This window comes from Odocoileus virginianus, chromosome 11, assembly GCF_023699985.2.
Source record: "Odocoileus virginianus isolate 20LAN1187 ecotype Illinois chromosome 11, Ovbor_1.2, whole genome shotgun sequence".
In the NCBI taxonomy this organism is placed as follows: Eukaryota; Metazoa; Chordata; class Mammalia; order Artiodactyla; family Cervidae; genus Odocoileus; species Odocoileus virginianus.
Window position 1 is genome coordinate 33,872,559 of NC_069684.1, and position 9,585 is coordinate 33,882,143.

Below are 9,585 nucleotides of genomic sequence, written 5' to 3' on the forward strand. Positions count from 1 at the left end.
CCGCAGCTACTGAGCCTGCCTGCTCTGAAGCCTGTGTATCACAACTAGAGAGCCTGAATGACACAGCTAAGACCTGATGCAACCAAATAAATAAATATTTCTTAAAAATCATTTTTAAAAGTCATTAAATTTTTTTAAACTGGAACAGTTTTCCTTTCTTTTCATTCTCCATTTTTTAACAGACCCACACACTACCACCAGGAGTCCTAAAGCCCATGTAGATGATCACACGTGTTAGAACCCTGAGGAAACCAACCCAGCCACAGTGGACTGATCCTTCCTTGAACACAGTTCAGAGGCAGTTACTGAACATTCTGCCTTTGAAAAAACAAAAGCAGTAGTATTTGCTTTCTTAAAGATCTAGAGGAATCAGCATTTTAGAGTTACAGGTTTCCATTAAAAGGCAGAAGTTTCCGAAGGACTTGGGAGCAGGTGGTACCAGGTGGCAAAAGAACTGACATTTCACAAAGGACCTACTCACAGCTGCCAAACACAGTTAAGTCTTCCGGATTTCAGCATTAATCCTGTTGTTCTTTAGTCGCTCAGTCATGTCTGACTCTTTTGGACCCCATGGACTATAGCCCACCAGGCTCCCCTGTCCACAGGATTTCCCATGCAGGAATAATGGAGTCGTTGCCATTTCCTTTTCTAGGGGATCTTCCTGACCCAGGAACTGAATCTGCATCTCTTGCATCTCCTGCATTGGCACGCACATTCTTCACCACCAAGCCACCAGGGAAGCCGGGCATTAACCCTAGAGCACAATTTTTCTTACCCTTCTCTCACTTTGGGCTTCAGCTCAATACATCAATACAGCCATTATATTACACAGTAACTCTTCTGCAGCTTTAAAGTCCAAATTTGGCCTTTCTTACAGGCTGTATTTCAGCTTTTATTTCTTTCTCTCTGAGCTGGCCCTGTTCTTGACTGCCAAGTAGCAGGTGGTATGATTCCATCAACATGACCATGGCAATATCACAAATATCGTCATTCTGTTTTTTTCCAGTTCTTAAGAGATTCCATAATGGAATTAAGTTGCTGGAGTGGCCTTTTCCATTTGTGGGGCCCTGCAGTGGCCTTTCATAATGGCAACACCCTATAATGCGTTTCTCACCATAGCGTAGGGTCTCACATAGCAGGGTGCCAACGTCCAGAAGGACTTCTACGTTACCTTTGGGCTTGGGGACATACTTACAATCTGGTTGCTAAAGCAGAGGTTGGGGAAGCAGAAGGACAAAATTCTTCTTCCTGACAATGAATGTGATCACACATAGCATCAAGTTGAAGCATTAACTTTATCCGTAGCAATAAACACATTACTTTAAAAATACCTGAAATTTAAAACAGATTAGAAGTGAACTTGGGATATTCATTGGTGATCATTTTTCTTTTAACACGAAACCATTTAGATTGACATTTTATAGGTTTGACTGCAACTAGGCTGAAAAGCAGAAATGACGAGCCATGAGTAGCCTAAAGTCGACGTGTAGAAAGAAGATGCTGAGAATTCTTGCCCTGGATCAAGCGTAAGGGGCCTAGGAATTTAGGGCATCAATGAGGAAATGAGCACATTTAAGGGCTTCAAATGTTAAACAGTTGCTTCTCTCCATCAAATGAAGAGCCTGAAATAGTCCTGACTCTTGGATTCATTCATTGCTTTGTCAGGCTAGCCTTGAAGTTTAACTTATACATCTATATTTCTGATCCACATCTGTCTCTTTAATAACTTTTTTCACCTAAACCACACTTCCAGCTCACAATTCCCTTTCACATAGACAACGCTTTCCTCTGAAATGCAGCAATTCCAGAAAAGCACTCAGCAGTCCCCGCTGTCTTCTCCCCACTCTCAGGCAGGTTCTGTTCCCTGTGCCCACCCCCACCCATAGGGACCAGCCTTGACCTCTGATGCATCATCTCTGAGTCACCGCTTTTCTGTTCTTCCAATAACAAGGTTGAGGTAGCTCTTCCCGAAAGAGTCTGTACTCTTCTCTTCATTCCTTCTCCATCCTTAGTGCTGTCGCTACTCCAAGGTTTTCATCAGCTGCCAGAGCCAACAGGACGACCTGGCTGCTAAAAGTCCCCCAGCCATCTCATCCAAGACTCAATGTCTAAGACGAAGGAGGCAAAAGGCTGTGCTTCTGCCTCACTAGACCACTTGTTAAGTGAGAGATTTAGGCATGATTTTTTAAAAAATTAATTTATGTATTTTAATTGGAGGCTACTTGCTTTACAATATTGTGGTGGCTTTTGACATACATTGACATGAGCCAGTCATGGGTATACATGTGTCCCCCCATCCTCAAACCCCCTCCTTCTTCCCTCCCCACCCCATCCCTCTGGGTTGTCCCAGAGCACTGACTTTGAGGGTCCTACTTCATAGGCATGACTTTTGACCAACTGAATTGTGTCCAGAAGACGGCTGGGTGTCTGGGAATCATCTCTGGGATTGAGGAATAATTGAGGTGACAATTAGTTGGGGCAAGTTGAAGGGGCAGAGGCTCTATTTGCTAACATTTTGAGGTTTGATCCATGAGGCTCAGGGCAGACTTTCAGGAAAGGAATCCCACCTTGCCTTTGGACATTTTTCTTCCTTCTGCTTTTCTGTCCCTTCATTGACAAATTGGGGATGGTGACACCACCCTTATAGCAGAAAGTGAAGAGGAACTAAAAAGCCTCTTGATGAAAGTGAAAGAGGAGAGTGAAAAAGTTGGCTTAAAGCTCAACATTCAGAAAACTAAGATCATGGCATCTAGTCCCATCACTTCATGGGAAATAGATGGGGAAACAGTGGAAACAGTATCAGACTTAATTTCTTTGGGCTCCAAAATCACTGCAGATGGTGATTGCAGCCATGAAATTAAAAGACGCTTACTCCTTGGAAGGAAAGTTATGACCAACCTAGATAGCATGTTAAAAAGTAGAGACATTACTTTGCTAACAAAGGTCTGTCTAGTCAAGGCTATGGTTTTTCCAGTGGTCATGTATGGATGTGAGAGTTGGACTGTGAAGAAAGCTGAGCACCGAAAAATTGATGCTTTTGAACTGTGGTGTTGGAGAAGACTCTTGAGAGTCCCTTGGACTGCAAGGAGATCCAGCCAGTCCATCCTAAAGGAGATCAGTCCTGGATGTTCATTGGAAGAACTGATGCTGAAGCTAAAACTCCAATACTTTGGCCACCTTATGCGAAGAGCTGACTCACTGGAAAAGACCCTGATGCTGGGAGGGATTGGAGGCAGGAGAAGGAGGGGATGACAGAGCATGAAATGGCTGGATGGCATCACCGACTCGATGGACCTGAGTTTGAGTGAACTCCGGGAGTTGGTGATGGACAGGGAGGCCTGGCGTGCTGCGATTCATGGGGTCTCAAAGGGCCGGACACGACTGAGCGACTGAACTGACCTGACATTGCTTACCCCTAGGTTTGGTGTGGGGATTAAAAGTGTTGATACAGCAATGTGCTCGACCAGTGTTAGGTGTGATAATAAGGGTGGTGCTAATGGTTGTTTTTTTTTAAACTATAAAGAGGCACTTGAGGGGGAAAATTTACATACTACTCAAAGAAATCTACATATTTAATGTGATCTCTATCAAATTACCCATGACATTTTTCACAGAACCAGAATTTAGAATTCTAAAATTCATATGGAACCGTAAATGATCCAGAATCACCAAAGCAATCCTGAAGAAAAAGAACAAAACAAGAGGGTTGGTTAAAAAAGAATGAAATAATGCTATTAGCAGCAACATGGATAGATTTAGATATTATCATACTAAGTGAAATAAATCAGAAAGAGAAAGACAAATACCATTACTTATATGTAGAACCTAAAATATGTTACAAATTAACCTATCTATGAAAAAGAAACAGAATCATGGGCATAGAGAACAGACTAGTAGTTGCCAATGTGGAGGGGGTTGGGGGAGGGTTGAAGTGAGGTTGGGGTTAATAGAAGTAAGCTTCTGTATACAGAATGGATAAACAAGGTCCTACTGTATAGAAAACTATAATCAGTATCCAATGATAAACCATAATGTTTTATCACAATGAAAAAGAATATTTAAAAAGAATGTGTATATATATATCTGAATCACTTTGTTATACAGCAGTAACTAACACAACATTGTAAACCAACTATGCTTCAATTTAAAAATTTTTTTAAATAAAAAATAAGAAGTGCGTATATTTACTGACATATAATTGATTTACAATACCATGTTAGTTTCAGGTGTGCAGCAAACTGATTCATTTCCTCCTCCAGGGGATCTTCCTGACCCAGGGATTGAACCCAATTTGATCATTATACATATATATTTTTTCAGATTATTTTCCATTATAGGTTATTACACGATATTGAATATAGTTCCCTGTGCTATGCAGTAGGTCCTGGTTGCTTATCTATTTTAAAGCAGTATGTATCTGTTAATCCCATATTCCTAATTTATCCCCCTCACCCCATTTTTTTGCTCTTTGGCAACCATAAGTTTGTTTTCTATGCCCATGAGTCTGTTTTTGTTTTGTAAATAAATTTATTTGTATTATTTTTAATATTCTACATATAAGTGATATCACATGGTATTTATCTTTCTCTTTCTGATTTACTTCACTTAGTATCATAATCTGTAGGCCCATCCATGTTGCTGCAGATGGCATTATTTTGTTCTTTTTTAACCAACTCTCATCGATTATTCAAGAATCATTAAAGTTCATTCAGGAATTATGTTTTGTAACTGAACTAAAAGAGTTGAATGTTTATCACAGGATGCTCTGTTTTTCTGGGCCAGCATCTGAGATGCTAAATCTCAGAGGCAGCAGAGATTTCTATATCAGTGCTTAAGTTAAATGACATTCTGTGTTTCTGTCATCCAGACAATAGGTGGAAAGTGAGGTGGGGGTGGGGAAATGCCATCTTTCCTTATTTCAATTTATTCTGAGAACTCTTTCCAAGGGAAATATCACAAGTGCTGAATGGAATCTTCTATTTAATTAAGATATTAAATAAAGATATTTAAATGAAGATATTTAAAGCCTTTAATTTATTTGATAAATAATTTATTTGATAAATTAAAGGCTTTATTTGAACTTTAATGTGTGAATTAAGCCTCCAAACTGTGTTTTCACTTCATCCATAATTAGATATTTGAGTTTTCAAAAGTAATATTGCAGGCAATTTCCTGGTGGCCCAACACTGAGACTTCTCACTCCCCATGCAGGGGTCCCAGGTTCAAGCCCTGGTCAATCCCACATGCCACAACTAAAGATCCACACACCACAATGAAGATTTAAGATCCCACCTGCTGCTATGGAGACCTGGCACCTCTCCTAAAATAAGCAGCATTGCAAGGAATTCCCTGGTGGTCTAGGGGTTACTCTGTGTTCTCACTGCTGAGGGCCCTGGAGTTCAATCCCTGACTGGGGAACAAGATCCCACAAGTTGAGTAGTGTGACAAAAAAAAACAAACCACCAAACCACTTTGCAACTAAGTGGGGAATTGCTGGTTATCTGTTTAAAAGTCTTCCCTGGTAGCTCAGCTGGTAAAGAAACCGCCTGCAGTGCAGGAGACCCTGGTTCGATTCCTGGGTTGGGAAGATCCCAACCCTGGAGAAGGGATGGGCTTCCCTGGTGGCTCAGATGGTAAAGAATCTGCCTGCAATGCGGGAGGCCTGGGCTCAGTCCCTGGGTTGGGAAGATCCTCTGGAGGAGAGCATGGCAACCCACTCTAGTATTCTTGCCTGGAGAATCCCCATGGACAAAGCAGCCTGGAGGGCTATAGTCCATGGGGTTGCAAAGAGTTGGACATGTCAAAGCGACTAAGCACACACACATTTAAAAGGAAAAATAGAATCTCTACCTCACACCAAACATAAAAGTCAGTTCTAGATGAACTAATTAAAACAGTAAAAATTTCATCAAATTAAACCATAAATCTAGATGACTTTACTGGTATAATGCTATTCTTACCCTGTAGTCTCAATTTACCACAAAGTTCTATAGTATACAGAATCAACCCTAGTGATTACAGGCATGTATGCGTGCTCAATCTATCAGTTGTGTCTGACTCTTTGTGACCCCAAGGACTATAATCTACCAGGTTCTGTTGCCCATGGAATTTTACAGGCAAGAGTACTGGAGTAGGTTGCCATTTGCTACTCCAGGGAATCTTCCCAACCCAGGGATCAAACCTGCGTCTCTTGTGGCTCCTGCCTTGGCATGTGGATTCTTTACCTCTGTGCCATCCAGGAAGCCCCATTACAGGCATACATAGATACTGCAGTTTGGTTTGAGACCACTGTAAAACTGTGAATATACAAATGAAGTGGGTCACACAAATTTTTTGGTTTCCTAATACATACAGTTTTGGCTTCCTAATGCAACATAATGCAAAAGCTATATTTATACTATCCTATAGAATATTAAGTGTGCAATATTATTATGTCTAAAAAATAATGTAAATACCTTAATTATAAAAAAAACACTTTCTTGCTAAAAAAATGGGAACCATCATCTGAGTCTTTGGCAAATTTTAATCTTTTCACAATAGCAACATTCAAGATCACTGATCAGAGAGCACCAAAGTAAATATACTATTAATATTATTAATGATAATAAAATTTAAAACATTGTAAGAATTACCAAAATGTGACTTGGAGACACAGAGTGAGCAGATGCTGTTGGAAAAATAGCTTCAATGGACTTGCTCAACACAGGGTTGCCACCCACCTTCAATTTGAAAAATGCAATTATCTCTGAAGCCCAGTAAAGTGAAGCACAATAAAACGAAGTGTACCTGCATCTGACCAAGTAATATAGATTACTTTAAACATCATGTGGACCATGGATGAGAGTCAAGTTGGAGGTCTGCTGAAATAACCCAGGCAAGAGTTTTGGCTCCGCCGGATGGGTCGGCAGAGGCCGGGCTTGTGGGGTGCCCGGAGCAGGGGTTCAGATCCCGGCCGCGAGATTTCTGATGAGGATTGTTAAAAATGAGTCTGCGGAAGCAAACACCCAGTGACTTCCTGAAGCAAATCATCGGGTGACCAGTCGTGGTGAAATTAAATTCGGGAGTGGATTATCGAGGGGTCCTGGCTTGCCTGGATGGCTACAGGAATATAGCCTGGGAGCAGACAAAGGAGTATGTCAATGGACAGCTGAAGAATAAGTACAGGGATGCATTTATCCGAGGAAACAGTGTGTTGTATATAAGGGCACAGAAGAGGAGGATGGAAGACACCAAGAGTACAATACTTTTTTACCGAGATATATTTTATATCAAGTTTTTTGTTTCTTCTGTCATATAATTTTTCCTATTTTGTAATAGTTGGTGATTTTTCACTGACACATGTTTGAGATAAATGTGTAAAATTGTGGGGGGGGGGGGGAGAAATAACCCAGGCAAAAAAAATAATGACATGAATTAGAAAAGTGGTTGTCAGGATTGAATGAAGAGACTGGATTCTGGATGCACACACTGGGATTTTTTAATGAGTTCAATATAGATGATGAAAGATAAGCAACATCTAGGAATGCTTATCTGTTATCTGCCTTGGGAAAGGAAGTGAGAGGAGCTGGTTTATGGAGGAAGATGCTATTGCTTTCGAACTGTGGTGCTGGAGAAGACTCTTGAGAGTCCCTTGGACTGCAAGGAGATGAAACCAGCCAATCCTAAAGGAAATCATCCCTGAATATTCATTGTAAGGACTGATGCTGAAGCTGAAGCTCAAATACTTTGGCCACCTAATGGGAAGAGCCGACTCATTGGAAAAGACCCTGATTCGGGGAAGGACTGACGTCAACAGGAAAAGGGGGCAGCAGAGGTTGAGATGATTAGATAGCATCACCAACTCAATGGACGTGAATCTGAGCAAACTCCAGGAAATGGTGAAAGACAGAGGAGCCTGGCATTCTGCAGTCTAGGGTGTTGTGAACAGTCAGACATGACTTAGCCACTAAACAGTAGTAAGATCATGCTATAATTTATTGTGAAGTTTGTCATTCATTGAGATATTGAGTTGGCCAAAAAGTTCATTCAGGTTTTCTACAACATGTTACAGAAAAACCTGAATGAACTTTTTGACTAACCCAATATATTCTATGGATCAGGCCCTGTGCTACATGATTTAGATGTAAAATTTCACTTAAATCCTCACAAAAAGCCTGTAATGTAGGTGCTATTGTCTTCATTTTATAAACGAGGGAACAGACCCAGAGAGGCTATATAACTTTTCAGCCATCATAGTGGAGGAACCAGGGTAAATGCAGAGCCGTCACAAACAAAGCAAGAATGCATGACTAGGTTGGAATATTATGAGCGTGACCCATCTGTGAGGACCCATGTAATGGGTGACACGTCCAGCAGGTAACTGAATGTATGAGGCTGAGCCTTTGGGGGTTAGGTCTGGTTGAAAAGCATTCCAGGCAGAAAAAACAGCAAATTCAAGTGCCCTATAGCAGGAAAGAGTTGAGTGGGTTCAAGGAACAGAAAATCAGTGATCCTAGACCATAAGGGATGAAAGGAAGAAGTGAGAGATGAGATGGGAGAGACCTATATTGGCAGGACTGATCACCTATATTGGCAGGTGGGAAGCCTGGAACTAGGGGTAAGTCCCAACAATTTTACCACTTTGGTAAAGGCCCTGGAAGTCATTTCTATTAACATTAGGTCATATGTGCCCTAAGATGGCCTTGGTCAGCGTTGCTTTTCCTCTCTTCTTATATCCTGCCCATGAGCACATATTTTCTTTCTTCTGGTGAGTTGTACACAATCATGAGACTAAATTATTGGAGAGAGTATCCCTAATAAGTTACCTCCTTATGGCAGAAAGTGAAGAAGAACTAAAGAGCCTCTTGAGGAGAGTGAAAGAGGAGAGTGAAAAAGTTGGCTTAAAGCTCAACATTCAGAAAAGTAAGATCATGGCATCTGAGCCCATCACTTCATGGCAAATAGATGGGGAAACAGTGGCTGACTCTATTTTTCTGGGCTCCAAAATCACTGCAGATGGCGATTGAAGCCATGAAATTAAAAGACACTTACTCCTTGGAAGGAAAGTTATGACCAACCTAGACAGAACATTAAAAAGCAGAGATATTACTTTGCCAACAAAGGTCCGTCTAGTCAAGGCTATGGTTTTTCCAGAGGTCATGTATGGATGTGAGAGTTGGACTATAAAGAAAGCTGAGCACCGAAGAATTGATGCTTTTGAACTGTGGTGTTGGAGAAGACTCTTGAGAGTCCCTTAGACTGCAAGGAGATCCAACCAGTCCATCCTAAAGGAGATCAGTCCTGGGTGTTCATTGGAAGGACTGGTGTTGAAGCTGAAGCTCCAATACTTTGGCTACCTGATGCGAAGAGTTGACTCATTGGAAAAGACCAGGATGCTGGGAAAGACTGAGGGCAGGAGGAGAAGAGGACGACAGAGGATGAGATGGTTGGATGGCATCACTGACTCAGTGGACAAGGGTTTGGGTGGACTCCGGGAGGTGGTGATGGACAGGGAGGCCTGGCGTGCTGCGGTTCATGGGATCACAAAGAGTCGGACACGACTGAGCGACTGAACTGAACTGAACTATCTCATTCCCTGGTGGCTCA

The 9,585-nt window shown here is 41.5% G+C and overlaps 1 pseudogene; it reads left to right on the forward strand.

Annotated features, from left to right (window-relative positions):
- The first annotated feature begins 6,903 nt into the window (after positions 1–6,903).
- Positions 6,904–7,297, forward strand: LOC110141370 (U6 snRNA-associated Sm-like protein LSm6 pseudogene; annotated as a pseudogene).
- The last annotated feature ends 2,288 nt before the right edge of the window (positions 7,298–9,585 follow it).